Source organism: Sarcophilus harrisii, chromosome 3 (genome assembly GCF_902635505.1).
Source record: "Sarcophilus harrisii chromosome 3, mSarHar1.11, whole genome shotgun sequence".
NCBI classification, from domain to species: domain Eukaryota; kingdom Metazoa; phylum Chordata; class Mammalia; order Dasyuromorphia; family Dasyuridae; genus Sarcophilus; species Sarcophilus harrisii.
The window spans coordinates 448,911,748-448,927,905 of NC_045428.1; positions in this window are offsets into that span (position 1 = coordinate 448,911,748).

The following is a 16,158-nucleotide window of genomic DNA, read 5'->3' on the forward strand; positions in this document are numbered from 1 at the left end:
CAACAATAACAATCTCTAATGGATGTATTAGAACCTTCAGTTTTATTTATTTATAATTTATGATTCCTTTCCTCTCCCAAATTCTATCCTAATGCTTGTTGTAGAGTAGTGATCTTACATTTTACCACAAGAAACAGAGTTACTGACTCTCATTTCATCCAAGCCATATGAGCAGTGAAGCAGCCCAGATGGATTCTGGATTGGCCAAATTTGAGGGAGAGATCAAGGTGGAGGAATATAAGGAGGGAAGAACATCCCCAAGGTTGATCGATCTTTCTGTCCTTCCAGGATGGGTTTTTGGCATAGTCTTCAACAATCTAAGGTGTTCTATTGATTGGAAAATGGCCAAACAAATTTACATGAATGTACTATCACTGCTTTAAGAAATGGTGGATACAGAAAAACATGGGAAGATTTATGTGATTTAGTGCAAAGTGAAGTAGGCTTTTAAAATAAATTTTATTGTTACCATTTGTTTTTATATCACTTGTATCCCCCAATGTATCTTTCTCTTCCACTCAAAGAGCTATCCCTTATAACAATTTATTTTTTAAAAAGAGGGAAAACAGTTCAGCAGAGCTAACCAATAAAGCAAAAAGTTTGACATATGCAGTGTTCCACAAGTATAGTTGTCAACCTAGCCCTCCCCGCCTTTTTGTTTCATGTCACCTTAATTTCTTTCTTTTTTGGGGTAATTTTTAATATTTTATACTTAAATACAAAATGAGAAAAGAAACCCCCCCCAATATATCGCCATCTACACAGCAGGCGATAAAAGAGGATTTAATATAAAACAATAAATTTTCAATTCAAGAAAACTTATATACCATTCTTTGTTTTCAAAGCTGCTCAACTTATTTTTTATTTGTTGGTTTTCTTTTGTTCTCTACTATGTACATTTTAAAAATTTCTTCTCCTCCCTCCCCACCACTGTGAAGGTTACAATTGGGTACAGATATACACACACATAGATATCTATAAACATACACATATAAACTCATATACATGCTAGACTGCATTATACTTATTTCCTCTTATCTGTTTCTGTAGATGACATCTTTCTTCATAAGTCCAAGCCTTTTTATGTTTTTCTAAATCAACTAGCTCATCATTCCTATACCACTGCCATATTTCTTTCTGGATTCAAATAGCATTTTCCTTTATAGGATCTTTGAGGTTAATTTGAGTATAATAGAGTGAGTTGGTTATTCAGAGTTGTTCTTAAAACAATTCAGCTGTTACTGCATGCATTATTCTCTTGGTTCTGCTCATTTCACTCTTCCTTATTTCATAGAGATCTCCATGCTTTTCCTTCTTTCCTTCCTTCCTTCCTTTCAGCAATGGGTTTAAATTATTGCTGTTGAGTTAAGTGATTTCAGGTCCAGTGCTCTATCCATTGCACTACCTAGATGCTTCACTCCATGATTTTAGAAAAGTAGAATAATATATGTAGCAGAGTAATATTCAATCATGAACATATGCTACAATTTGTTTAGCTGTCTCTCAATTGATGAGCATCCCCATAATCTCCAGTTCTTTGTCATCACAAAGAGAGCTGCTATAAATATTTTAGAATACACACATTCTTTCCCATTTCTCATAATCATCTTGGGAAACAGACTATTGTGGTATTGGTGAGTCAAAGGGTATATAGGCAGTATAATAATTCTATGGGCATAATTCCAAATCTCTTTATAAAATGGTTGCATTAGTTCATAGATCCAACAACAATAAATTAAGGCCCCATTTTTTCCTATATCCCCTGCAACATTTGTCACTTTTTCCCTTGATCATTTTAGCCAATTTGATGTAAAATGATATCTTAAGGTTGTTTTAATTTATATTTTCTTAATAATGATTTAGAGCATTTTTTCATATGACTATAAATTGTTTTGATTTTTTCATTGGAAAACTTTCTGTTCATATCCTTTGACGACTTATCAATTGGGGGATGACTTGCATTTTTATAGATTTGACAAAGTTCTTTATTTGTTTGAGATATGAGACTTCTACCTGAGAATCTGTGTATAAAATTTCCGTCTCCTTTCTCCTATTTTTTGCTTTCCTTTTGATATTGGCTAAATTTGTTTTATCTGTAGAAAACCTTTTAAATTTGATGTAATAAAAATTATCCATTGTATAGCTTACGACACACAAAATCTCTCTTGTTTGTTCATAAATTGTTCACTTATACATAAGCCTGATAGGTATGTCCCATGTTCTTCAAGTTCTCTTGTAACCTCTCTTTTTATGTCTAGGTCATGTATCTATTTTGACCTTATCTTGGTAAATGGTGTAAGATATTGTCTACATTCAGTTTCTGCCAGATGCTTTCCAGTTTTACTAACAATTTTAATCAAGTATTGAATTCTTATTCCTAAAACTTAAATCTTCACACTTGTCAAACACTGGGTAACTATATTTGTTTGCCTCGGTAGATTATATGTCTATTCTGTTCCATTGATTTATCTTTCTATTTCTTAGCCAGTACCAGATAGTTTTGATAATTACTGCCTTGATATAGTTTAAGATCTGGTACTATTAAACTTCCTTCTTTTACATTTTTTCATTAGTTCTTTTAATATTCTTGATCTTCTGGTCTTCCAAATAAAATATATTATTTTTTTGTAGCTCTATAAAATAGTTTTTCCTAATTTAATTGAGATGGCATTGAATATATAGATTAATTGAAATGGGAGACCTTGGCCTTTTTAAGCTAAAGTTTTCAACAGGTCCCAGTCTGACTGAGGCCAAACCCATTCAGGGATTAAGGCAAGGCAGCAATTGAGGCTACTAGGTAGCCTAGTCCCAAAAAACCCAAATAAAAAATAAATGAATGAGTGAATCTGGGAGGAGAAGACTCTCAGGGTTTTGGTCAGAAATGACTGCTATTTACATTCAATCTGAGTCAATCAGGACCCAAACAATGACCAAATGGGTCTTGGACTACAACTTATTGGTGGTGACTGAGAATTAGATTGCTTTTTGTTTAAGCTATGGTCCTTAAGAAAAAGAAACCTAGTCAGTAAATCCCAAGATAACTTGGGAGAGTTCAGAGGTACAAAAAAGAAAAAAAATGCTTTTAAGAGCATCTATTAGATAAAGGTATGATACCTTATGTGGACAGAGGGAGGAAAGAAGGGAAGGAGGAAGGGATGGAGGGAAGAAGGATTGTACTTTATCAAATACTTTTCCTGTATCTATTGATATTATCATATGACTTTTGTTACTTTTATGATTGATATAATACATTATGTTAATAGTTTTCCTTATGTTAAACCATCTCTGCATGCCTACCATGATTCTCACTTGGTTTTATATATATATATATATATATATATATATATATATGCATTGTTATAATCTTTTATTTATGATTTTTGCATTGATATTCATTAATGAGATTAATCTATACTTTTTTCTGTTTTTACTTTTCCTGGTTTAAGTATTAGTATTCTATTTGTTTAATAAAAAGGAGTTTCTTAGAATCCCCTTTTTGTCTATTCATCTAAATAATTTATTTAATATTGGAATTAGTTGATCTTTAAATATTTGATAAAATTCATTTGTAAATTCTTCTGGTCCTGGTGCTTTTTTCTAAGGAAGCTCATTTATGGCCTGTTCAGTTTCTTTTTCTAAAATAGGTCTATTTAGATATTCTATTTCCTCTTTTGCTAATCAGAGATGCTTGTATTTTTGTAAATATTCTTCCATTTTTCTTTAGTTACCAAATTTATGGACATATGATTGGGCAAAATAACTTTATATTTGCTTTGATTTCATCTACTTTAGTGGTATGCTTACCACTTTCACTTTTGATACTGATGATTAGGTTTATTCTTTTTAAAAAATATTAAAAATAAAAAGAACAATGGTTTTCTGTTTTATTGGTTTTTCATATCAACTCAGTTTTATTCATTCAATCATTTTCTTACACTTTATTTTATTAATTTCACCTTTAGTATTTAGAATTTCCAATTTAGTGTTAAATTGGAGATTTTTAATTTGTTCTTTTTCTAGTTTTTTAAATTGCATATACAGTTCATTGGTCTGCTTTTTCTTTTATCACTGATATAAGCACTTAGAGATATACATTTCCCTCTGATTACTGCTTTTGCTGTAACTCATTGTTTCATTATTGTCATCTTCTTTAATGAAATTGATTGCTCTTTAACCTATACATTCTTTAAGATTAGTTTGTTTAGTTTTCAATTAGGTTTTTCCCCAATGTTTCCATAGTTTCTTTTTTTTGAATTGTAGTTTGTAAAGGAAGCATTTAATATTTCTGCTTTTTTGCTATAAAATAATATTTCTGCTTTTAGCTATAACATTTTTTTGCCCTAATTTAGTCTTTGTAAAGGTATCATCTACTGCTGAGAAAAAGATATATATTCTTTTCCATCTCTATTCAGTTCTTCTAGATATTTATTATATCTAGCTTACTTAAAATTATATTCACTTTCTTAACTTCTACCTAATTTTTTGGTTAGAGTTGTCTAGTTCAGAGAGGGGAAGATTAAAGTCCTCTACTGTTATGCTTTACTATCTATTAAAATCTGTCATTCATTTAATTTTTCTTTAAATAATTTAGATTCCATGATATTTCATGCATAAAAGTTTGGTATTGATATTGATTCATTATCTATTCTAGGTTTTTTCTGTTTATCACTTTTCCCTGTTTATCTCTTTTAATTAAATCTATTTTAGCTTTGACTTTTTTTTGATATTGTGATTTGATAGTGATTTGATATTGTGCTATCTCTGCTTTTTAAAAAATTTGCATTGGCTGAGGCATACTACAATGTTTTCCATTTCTTTATTTTTTTATTTTATTTTATTTTATTTTTTGTTTGTTGTTGTCTCAACTTTATTAGAGTTCATTTTGGTAGTATTTAAAGTCAAGTCCAGCTGAATACTTGTTGAAATATTGTAGAGGAAACACTTGATTAGAAGTGAATGACACATACGATTCCTTCCAAATCTTAAGCTTTTCTGTAATCTTTTTTAAAAAATTTATTTAAAAAAATTATGAAAAACAGAAAAACAGAAAAGCAATACAAAACAAAAGAGAACATTGTCATATGTCCAGCAGAACATCAGGGAAGAGTCAAAATATATAACAACAAATACCAATTCAAGAAAGTGTATATATTATTACTATAATAATAAAATTATACTCTTGAGTGTTCATCTTTACTTTTTTGCAAATTGTTCTTTTGTTCCTTGCTGCAGTTATTTTACTTTGTTCTCCCCCACCCCGTCTTCCCCATTCCATCCCTTGTAATTAAGAAAGGATATATTTATATATACATATGTAGATATATCCATCCATACACATACCTACCCACCACTCACACATATATACACCCATATCTTTCCTATCCCTGCTGACTCTTTACTTTAATTCTGCTCTTGTGACCTGCCTTGCTATTACTTAACTTCCCCCATTTACGGATCTCTCTCTTATCTTCTTCCCTCACCCTTTGTTTCCCGGTCCACTACATCTCTCCTCCCTTATTTCTTTATAGATTTTGAAAAGTGTTATACGCTTCATGGTATATATGTAATGTTACCTATTTAATCTATTCCTGATATGAGTAATTTTTTAAAACTAGGAACCCTCTTCCCCTCCTTTAATGCTTCTGTGTCTATTTTTCCTCTGCACTTCATTTATGTGACATAATTACTATTTTTATCTTAACTTTCATTTGAACTGCCTATTGTTGTCAGTCTTAAACACATGCCATACATTTCTCATGTAAAAACAAAACAAAAAACAAAACAACCTACCATGTTGAGTTTCTTGAAACTGATATTTGATATAGACTCTTATATGCTAAATTTTCTATTACGTTCGAGTTTGGTTGATAGAAATTCTTGAAAATCTGCAAGTTTGTTGAATGTCCATTTTTTCTCATTCAAAATTATAGATAATTTTGCTGGATATGATATGATAATTACTATTTGTGTATTTCTCTTCATCCTATTTCTCTTCATACTTGATTTCTCAACTTTTCCTTTTATTCTATCCCTCTTATAGTTTACTTCTAACCACTATATTTCTATTCAGCATTCTTAAATCTCTCCCTTATCTTCCTTTTTCTTATTCTATCCACTGTAAGGGTCCTTAGCTTTTTTTTTTCTTTTCCCATCTTTCTAATACATGCACTTCCATACTCCCATCCCTTATATATCTAGAAGACTTTTATACATACCCACACACACACACACACACACACACACACATATATATAGTTCTCGCTTTAACTCAGATCTGATGAAAGTAGGGTTACAGCACTAACAATACTCCACCCTCCACCTGATTCCTCTAAATCCATTCTTTCTTTCACACCTCATTTGTATTAGATCATTGCTCTTTTTACTTTTTCCTACACAATTTTGGTTTTTACAATCGCTGCATCATATTCAGTTCTTTACCAATCTTTCTTTCAAACTATCCAATTACTAATGACAATAAAAGTAAACAGCTTCTCCTTACTGAAGTTCTTATAATTGGTCTTTGATGTTTACCTTATGTTTCTTCTGGACCTTACATGTTAAATTTTCTTTTAAGTTCTGTTTTTTTTTTTGTTTGTTTTTTATAACAAAATCCTGAAAGTCTGTCAGTTCATTGACTTTTTATTGTTGCTCAGGATTATACTTAGTTTTGCTGGATAAGTTATTTTTGACTGAAACTCCAGTTCTTTTGCTCTTTGACATATAGTATCATAAGACCATCAGTTATTTAGTATAGCAGCTGTTAGATCTTGTGCAATTCTATTTTGGGCTCCATATGTTTGTTTTTTCCTTGTTGCTCATAATATTTCCCCTTAACCTGAGAGTTTTGAAATTTGGTTATGATATTCCTATAGGTTTTCATCCTGGGCTCTCTTAATTTTTCCCCCTATTTCTACATTTTCCCTCTTGTTCTAAAACTTCAGGACCATTTAAAATTTTTTTTATTATTGTATTAACATTTTTTTGATGGCATCTTTCAGGTAGTCCTCCTGTATTCTCTGAAAATAAACCCCAGTCTTCTCTATTACCGCAACAGTTGAATACGGTTCTTTCTCTTTTGTTTGCTCATTTTTATTGTTTTATTTTTATTTTTAGCAGCTTGTTATTATAATCACCTCTGGTCCCAGGGCATGGGGTATGGGGCCATGGCTTCAGATCCTTCCTACCTCTTTGTCCAGGGCCCACTCTCAGCATTCCTTTTCCTCCTCCAAGACACAGCTAGGACCCCCAGACATGCTATGCTGGAAATGGTATCATGGACCTTCCAGTGGCTGTAAGCTTTAGTTCTCCCCTCTGGCCTGGAACTGAAACCAAGAACTCAGCTCTTCAGGAAGTGCCCCCAGCCAGTGGTGTCCACAACCCACTGCTTCTGAACACACTGGGGCCTTTGCTGGTTCCTCCTCATCCTCAGGGAAGCCCAGAATAGCATTTGGCTGGACCTGGTATCCCTTAGCAGAAGAGGTCTTCTCTCAATGTCTGCCCCCCCCCCCTCCCCCCACTGCCTGTGAATGAAAATTCCTGGGCTGAGGCTACATCTCAACCCAGACGCCCCCAGGGCTTGTTCTCTGTTGCTTCAGGTGAGATAACTTGGACATGTTTACACTTAACTCAGGTCCAAGATCTGTCCTGGGATCTTTCCTTAAATCTTTTCCAGTTGTCCCAGGAGAAAACAACTCTGCTCACTATACTTTTGAAGCATTCAGTTTTAAGTGTCTTCTTCTTGTTTCCATTTTCATTGATATAGTCATTGCGATTATTGTTTTCATATTTTTGCCCACTTCACTTTGCACTGGGTTGCATAAGTCTTCCTATGTTTCTCTGTATTTGTTTCTAAAAGCCCAATGACATTCCATGACATTCATGTAAATTTTTTAGCTATCGTGCAATCAACAGGAGGTCATGAATTTTTTTTATTATTATAGCTTTTTGTTTACAAGTTTTATGCATGAGTAATTTTATAGCATTGACAATTGTCAAACCTTTTGTTCCAATTTTTCCCCTCCTTCCTCCCCCCTTCTCCCCTCAATGGTAAGTTGACCATTACATGTTAAATATGTTAAAGTATAAATTAAATACAATATAAGTATACATGACTTAACAGTTATTTGCTGTACAAAAAGAATCAGACTTTGAAAAAGTGTACTGAGATCATGAATTATTAAAGACTATGCCAGAACCCATCTGGGATGGACAGGAAGACCTGTCAGTAGTGGGAAAACTATTCCCTCCTTGTTTTACCCATGCCAGAATCTGTCTGGGCTCCTTCACTGCTCATATGCCTTGGATGAGATGGGAGCTTCCAATTCTGTTACCTAAGGTGAAATGTAGGGCTACCAGAACTTTTCATCTGCCCTGGTCTTGACTTGTACGTCTCTCAGGTTTTACTATTTGTACTTGGCCTGGGTCCTTCAGATCCTTGGTCTAACTTAACTTACATATAACTTACTGAAGCAACCTAAGGATCCCTTATCATAAATCTCTCCACCTTCCTCCCCCAACAGTATCCTGAAGGCTTCTGGACCTTTTCATCTACCTTAAAACTGAACTTTATTTTATATCTTATTGTTTCTCTCATTTAGGGTGTGAAGTCCCTGACAACAGATACTACTTAGTTTTTTATATTGTTTCCCCATTACTGAGCTCAATGTTTGGCACACAGTAAGCATTGAATAAATGCTGCTTATTTATGACTTAATATTTTTACTTATTTATTTGTTGATGAATGAAATTAATGAAAAAAGAAAGTACTAAGTGGTTTCTGCAGTGAAGGTAATGGAATAGTAGAATAGAATGCAGAGGGCGCTAAGAATTGGATCATCTGTACTCATTACCATAATTGTGGATTAACAATGTGAGTTTCTTTTCTACAAACCAATGGGTAGACATACCTTTGGGGGAAATTGTGTTATGTCCATTTTAAAATTCTCATTGTAACTAAAACAAGATGACAAGAGGAAATTTCAGTTAAATGGAAGGATGACTCATGGTCAAAATTAGTTCTCCTTAAAGAGGCAAATAAAGGAATTGGTTTAAAGTATGCCTAAAGCCAACAGGAAGCATCATTTCATGGAACATTTGATTATTTTATATTGTAGTTCTTATAATGAGCATCTGTACTATGAAGATAATTGCAACTTATGCCAACATTTGTTGTAAAGGATGGAGAGGTAGGGAAGTTCTATGAAGAGTCTAATAAGATCCTTCAAATTAAACAAACATCTTTAATACATATTAACTTCCGTATAGGTGTAGAGGAGGAGAGGGAAAATATGGCCTGAAATCAAGAAAGTAAAAAACTGCCAGAGTCTTGGAACTAATCCAGAAATCCCAATGTGGTATCAATACCTTTTTTTTTTTTTTTTTTTTTTTTTTGTAAAAAAGAGATTTGGGAGGCATTAAATTTGGAAAGCACTTAATAACATCACAAATAATGAAGTTGGTTATGGATTAAAAGGTAGAGAGGACATGGCCCAATGAGTGGAGTGCTAGGTGTGAAATAAAAAAAACCCTAGGTCCAAATGCCACCTCTAACACTGATTATTTAAGTAATAGTAGATAAATCATCTCCCGTTAGTTTCATCCTGGTCATGTCTCCCAAAAGGTGTAACCCAAAGGTGATCTGTCCTGCATTTCCCTCTTCTCTCCTCCATCCTGTCTTAGTTATCTTAGTTCCTGTGAGACCAATTATCATCTCTATGCAGATGATTCTTATTTCTACATATATTCAGCCCTAATTTCCCTCCTGAGATTCAGTTCAGCATTACCTAAGTGAATATTTCATAGGCATCTCCAACATGTCCAAAACAACATTAAAAAGATGGTCTCCTCTCCCAATGAATTGGAGAAGTACAAAGAGCACCATGAGAAGCTAAAATAAGTAAAATGTTTATCTTATGCTTAGCTGGTTCTGCTGTCTGATCACTTAATATCTTAAAGGGAGTCTCAATCATCCCACCTTTGACACCAGAATGGAGAATTATTTTAGGACTTGTAGGAACCCAGGGGAAAAAGTGTAGTGAATCTAGGTGGTTCATTGTAGAAAGAAAAGATTGGAGGGAGACTTAAATAAATGTTTTCAAGTCTCTGAAAATCTATGCAGAGGAAAGTTGTCAGTTGCTCTCAGTTTTTCCTAACATTCAAACAAAAGGATAAAAATGATCACTGGAGAATTTAGGTTAGGTCAAACCTGCCTAAACTGGGGTTGGAAAAATTTTCCAACAGTAAAATCAAACATTCTGCCAAATTTAATTCCTTATGTAAAAATAAACAAGCACATCAATTTCATTAGTATGCAAGTTTGCTTTCGTCTTTAAAAGTGGTAAAATTATATGTACAATAAGGAATTGATTTAAAATAAATTTCTTTAAATTTCATTATCAGGAAATGTTTGATTTGTATACCTATTTATATATTCATATACCTGGTGTCATGTAAAAGTTTTTTGGGGGGTGAAAAACAGTCCAGAGTGAAAAAATATTTAAGAAGCTCCGAGTTAAGTAGGCTTCTGGTGGTGATGAATTTTCTAGATTTTGGAACCATTCTCCTCATCATAGAAGGAAGACAGGGTGAGGCAGTGGAAAGAGTATTAAAAGTGTGTCAGAAGATCCACATATAAGTCCTTGAATTTGGAGAAATAACCTCCATCAATCTTTGTTTCTTCATTTATAAAAATGAAAGGATTAAATTATTTTTAAGATTATTTCCAGTCATAAATCTTGATCTCATAATTTGTTTTGATACAGTGTATTTAGTCCTTTTTTTTTTTTTTTTTTTTTAACAAATAGGAAGATCTAGACTAGACAGGTGAATTGGAACTATTGAATTACTAGATCCAAAAATAATAAGCTGATATCAAGCTGGAAGAAAGGTCAATAATCAAGCAATAAGTATTTAATAAGTGCCTATTTTGTTCCAGGCACTTTGCTAGGCAATAGGGAGGGGCACAAATATAAGCATGAAACCAATCCTTATCAGTGAGTTTAAATTTTAATAAAGGAGATAGCAGGTATATATGAAAATTGATCCAAAATTTGACTATAGTATATTATCCGGTTTTCAGATGGACAAAAATAGGAGAGGTTGCTAATAGTCAGAATTCAAAAAGATTTCAGTAGGATAGTAGTTTAGGTTAAAATCGAATAAAAAATTTCATAGGAATAAATGCAAAGCCCTCTATTTGGGTTCAAAAAAGATCAACTTTACAACTTTGAGGGAAGAGTCATGTCTATAGTAGTCTGTTTGCAAAAGATCTTGAGGTTTTTAGTAGGGTATAATCTCAATATTAATTGATCCAACAGTCAAAAAAGCCTAATTCTATATTAGGCTGCATTGAAAAGATTGGTTTCCATTTCTACTCATATGAAAGGGTGTTCCAAATCACTATTTGTGAAGACCGTGTATTTTAAAATCAGCTGGAGTCAGGAATTCAGGTTAGGGGAAAATCGTCAATCTTTATTCTCAGTGAAGAAAGATCGGAGGTGGAAGAGAATCGGCGATAGCAATGTGTGCAGCTGAGTCAAGAAGCTAGCTAGACCAGTAGCTACAAGCATAGAAACCAGGCCAATCTCTCCCAGCCTATCTTCCTGTCTCTCTGCCTCCACCCACCAAAATCGTCATTTCCTATACAACACATAAGGACTTGCACAGAGAGTGGGCAGGGACCACTCTTTATCCAATCATGTATATTAATAGAGTATAGTCCAATTACTATTTAGCCTCATGTGCTTGGGACCTCAGTGCATCAACTCAAGCTTCAACCCATTCCAACTATTGATCAGAGAAATGCAAATTAAGACAACTCTAAGATATCACTACACATCTGTCAGACTGACTAAGATGACAGATGATTGTTGGAGGGGATATGGGCAAACTGGGACATTGATGCATTGTTGGTAGAGTTGAGAACGAACCCAACCATTCTGGACAGCAATTTGGAATTATGCCCCAAAAGTTATCAAACTGCATACCCTTTGATTCAGCAGTGCTACTATTGGGCTTATATCCCAAAGAAATACTAAAGAAGGGAAAATGGATATCTTTGACAAAGAGATCTAATTCAGTTCCAATTAATCAATGATGGACAGAATCAGCTACACCCAGAGAAGGAACACTGGGAAATGAATGTGGACTACTTGCATTTTTGTTTTTCTTCTCAGGTTATTTTTACCTTCTGAATCCAATTCTTCCTGTGCAACAAGAGAACTGTTCGGTTCTGCACACATATATTGTATCTAGGATATACTATAACATTTAATATGTATAAGATTGCTTGCCATCTAGGGGAGGGGATGGAGGGAGGGAAGGGAAAAGTCGGAACAGAAGTGAGTGCAAGGGATAATGTAAAAAAAAAATTACCCATGCATATGTTCTGTCAATAAAAAGTTATAATAAAAAAAACCATTGGTTTCCAGATCATTGGTTCTGCCCTGACAAAGCTATATTTGGGGAATTTTGTGTTCATTTCTGGTAAATGCATTTTTGGAAAGACATTAATAAATTGGAGGGGAATAAGGATTCTGAAGGATGTTAAAATCATACCATAGAAAAGATCAGTTGAAAGAATTGATGTTTAGCTTAGAGAAGAGAAGATAGGTTGGTTCATGATAGTGGCTTCAGGTATTTGAAGGATTATATGGAAGAGAGTTTAAATCTATTCTACTTAGATCTAGAGAATTGGAGGTGTAAAGAAGCAGATTTAGGCATTATATTCCCAACAGAGAGGCAAAATGGAATAATCTAGTGGAAAGAACTCTGAATCTGAAGTCAGAGGATGTAAATCCCAACCCTGCTACCTATTATCTGTTCAATTTGGGTCAAATCAAGTTTGCCTCTCTGGGTCTTGGTTCCTGAGTTGTAAAGTGAGGAGGTTAAGATAGCCTCTGAGATCCCTTTCAGCTCAGATCTCTGATCTTACCAGATGACTTCCCCCCTACCCCTCAACCCCCACATCCTTTTTAGGCAGAGGCAGTCAGATAGCACAATGAATGGACTGCTGGGTCTGGAGTCAAAAATACTTGAGTTCAAATTTATCCTTAGACATTAGCTCTGTGACTCTGGGTAAGTCATAGAACCTCTGTTTGCTTCAGTTTCTCTAACTGTAAAATGGGGATAATAGCATTTACTTTACAGGGTTCTTAAGAAGATCAAAATAGATATTTGGGAAGTACTTAGTTTAGTGTGCTGGAATATTATAGGTGCTTATTAAATGCTTGGTTTTTTTTTTCAGTTCTAAATTATGATCCAAATGAGAGGTATCCAAAAGTAGAATAGGCTTCCCCAGGAGGAAGTGGGGACCCCATCCCCCTTAGTAGATGTCTTCTAGCAAAGCCTGAATGACCACTTATCAGAGATGCTTTAGAGAAGATTATTATGTGAAGCCTTTTAACTTTCAGATTTTGTGATTCTCTGATTTTGAACCTCTATGAATTTACATATGAAAACTATCAATTCTGATGAATACCTTGACACTAGAGACCCTAATTACTATAGTATGCATAGGAAATACAGGCAGATGAGTAAGAAGCATTAAATAAACACACACATATTTGTATTCTATATAAATCAAAATGAAGGACATTTGTGGGTCAATGAACAAATTCATATGTTGCTAGCGTCTCCAGCTTAATCAAAGTGAGATTCATTATTTCTCATCTAGTTAGACATAGAAAGCTTCACAGAAAAAGTGAGAATTTCAAAACAGGATGTTCTAGAGAATTTCTGGAATATTTGGAAATTTAAAAAAATATGAGTCACACCAATATGGAATGATTTTGAGGTGGTCCTTCCTGGAGCTAAAGGTAATGTCATCTTCCTTGAGAATTCCCTGACACTTCCAAGTGATCAGCAGAATATTTTCTCTAAATTTCTTTCTGGGGGAATACACATTTCAAATGGAAGACTCCTAGAGCATCCTATGACCCCCAACCTCCCCTTAAAAAAAATCTACCCCTCTGGCTCTCCTGGGATGTAGAGATATCCAGAGATATTTCAATCAACAGAAGACTGATATATCTTCCTTGAACCAACAGATGGTGCTCTTGACCTGGTGTTGTCAACAGCTAACTCTGCACCCCTTCCACAAACACCCCCTTAGTCAACCCCAAGCTGTTTGTTGATTTCTCAGATATTTTTCGCCATGTGCACTGTAAACAAGCCACTAGCTTTCTCCCATTAGCATCTTTAGTCAACTCTCAACCAGTCACCCTGCAAAGGCATGTGCTTACAGAGTAAGCGCCGAATTGTGCTGCTTGGGAAAGCTGGAGCTCCTTGCTTGGGGTTACTAGGAAGAAATGTGCTGAGGAGGTGGCTGAAGTCTTCGCAGGGTAGAGAGAAAGAGAGAGTGAAATCTTGCCTCCTAGGAGGGGCTACTCCTTTCTGCTCTGCCAGGTATGTAAGTAACAATTCCTGCATTCTTTCTAGCCTCCTCTCTCCTCTGGAAGGGTGACTCCCAGCAATGAGGGTCCCTCTTTTAGCAACCAGAGAATAAAACAGAAAATGAGGAACATTTATGAAGTGGGAAAGTCAGAGATGGACCTAGGACCCAGGTATCCTTGTTTCCAAGCTTGAGCCCTGGATTAGTTTTGTGAAGAGATGACATTTTGATTTGTGTGTCTCCCTTTATGAAGGGTTTGGAGGGAGTTGGAAAAGCATCTGTGGTTGTGTCTTAGAGCTGGAGAACTCAAGAACTCATCTTTTGATACCTTGACACAATAATCACTTTACTTTAAAAAATTTTAGTGCTATAGCATGAAATTTGGAGTAATACTCCCCTTTCTCATCTCTTGTGGGTTAGTTAATAAAAATTTGGGGAAAATTTTTTTTTATTGTGTTGACCCATTTGGAAATCAGCCTGTTGATACTTTTCTCACTTAAAGGAAATAGAATTTATTTTGGTTAAAATATGCAAAATTTCTGAAGGACCTCAGAGAGTATCCCGTCTAACCTGAACAGCAGCAAACATTCATTAAGCAAACATTCTACTATATGAAGAGCTCCATGTTAGGTACTGGAGCAGTGGGGGTGGATACAAAGCTTAGCTAAGACAAAATCCTCACCTTAAGAGAGCTTGTAGTCTTGTAGAGAGATGAAGCACTAAGGAAACAGATATGATACACAATATGAAATTAATGTGTTACAGGGTTGAAAACTGATTGGCATCCTAGCATTTGTAATTCAGAGGGATAAATACTCCCTTGCAGTCCTGTGATCTATCTAGACCATAGCTATCTTTAAGAAAGAGGGCTCAAATTCTAAAAAGAGGCACAAAAGGGAAGACTGGAAGGAAACAGTAAGAAAATGGAGTCTCCAATCCTCACCTGAGACTTAACAGCTGAATTGCAAAGAAATGGCAGCAAGTGAAAGAAACTGAAAAGAGCTGATCCATGATAAAGGAGGTAGATACATGAGGAGTGGGAGGGGTGGGATTGGATTGCCACAGGCATCTTGGAATATGAGTTTTACTGAAGTGACTCAAATTTTGGGAGATTAAAAGGGAGTTTCCAAAGGATCATTCTTTCCCCAATTTCCCCTCCCTATGTCTATCCAATAATAAACACTCTTTTTGCTCCTTTTTTGGAAGCATTTTCTGTATCCTGATTTTTGCCCCAAATTTAAGGAAGGCAGGGATTGGTTAGAAATACACAAAGTTTAAATTGAAGCAGATAGCTAAACTTTTATCTAAAAAGTATGGATTTTCTTAAATGGCAGCTCTGAGCTATTGAAATTTTATTAATAACTTTCTGTCTGATATAAACTCTCTCAAAAGAAGATAATAAAAGGGGACCACAAAGACCATATATTGCCTCTAGGCTAAAAGTTAAAAGTGAGCTCAATTGTTGAAGTAGGGTAGTTTGATTCACTTTCTAGCCCTATGTGTGAGAAAGGGGTCAGGGAGGAGATAGGCTAGATCTCTTTGTGATTCAATGGTTTTTTTTTTTTAAAGTCTGGAGACTAGAACATAACAGGCACTTAATACAGTTATCCCTTCCCCATTTTGACTTTCTTCATCATGGTTTTGATAAATCATGAGTCAGCACAAGAAATTAAAAGGGAATTTTTTTCTGGGAGTTTTGCAGAAGCTGCAGATGCCTTGTAAAGACCAGCAAATGACAAAGAGTTTAGAAACTCAAAAATATACATACA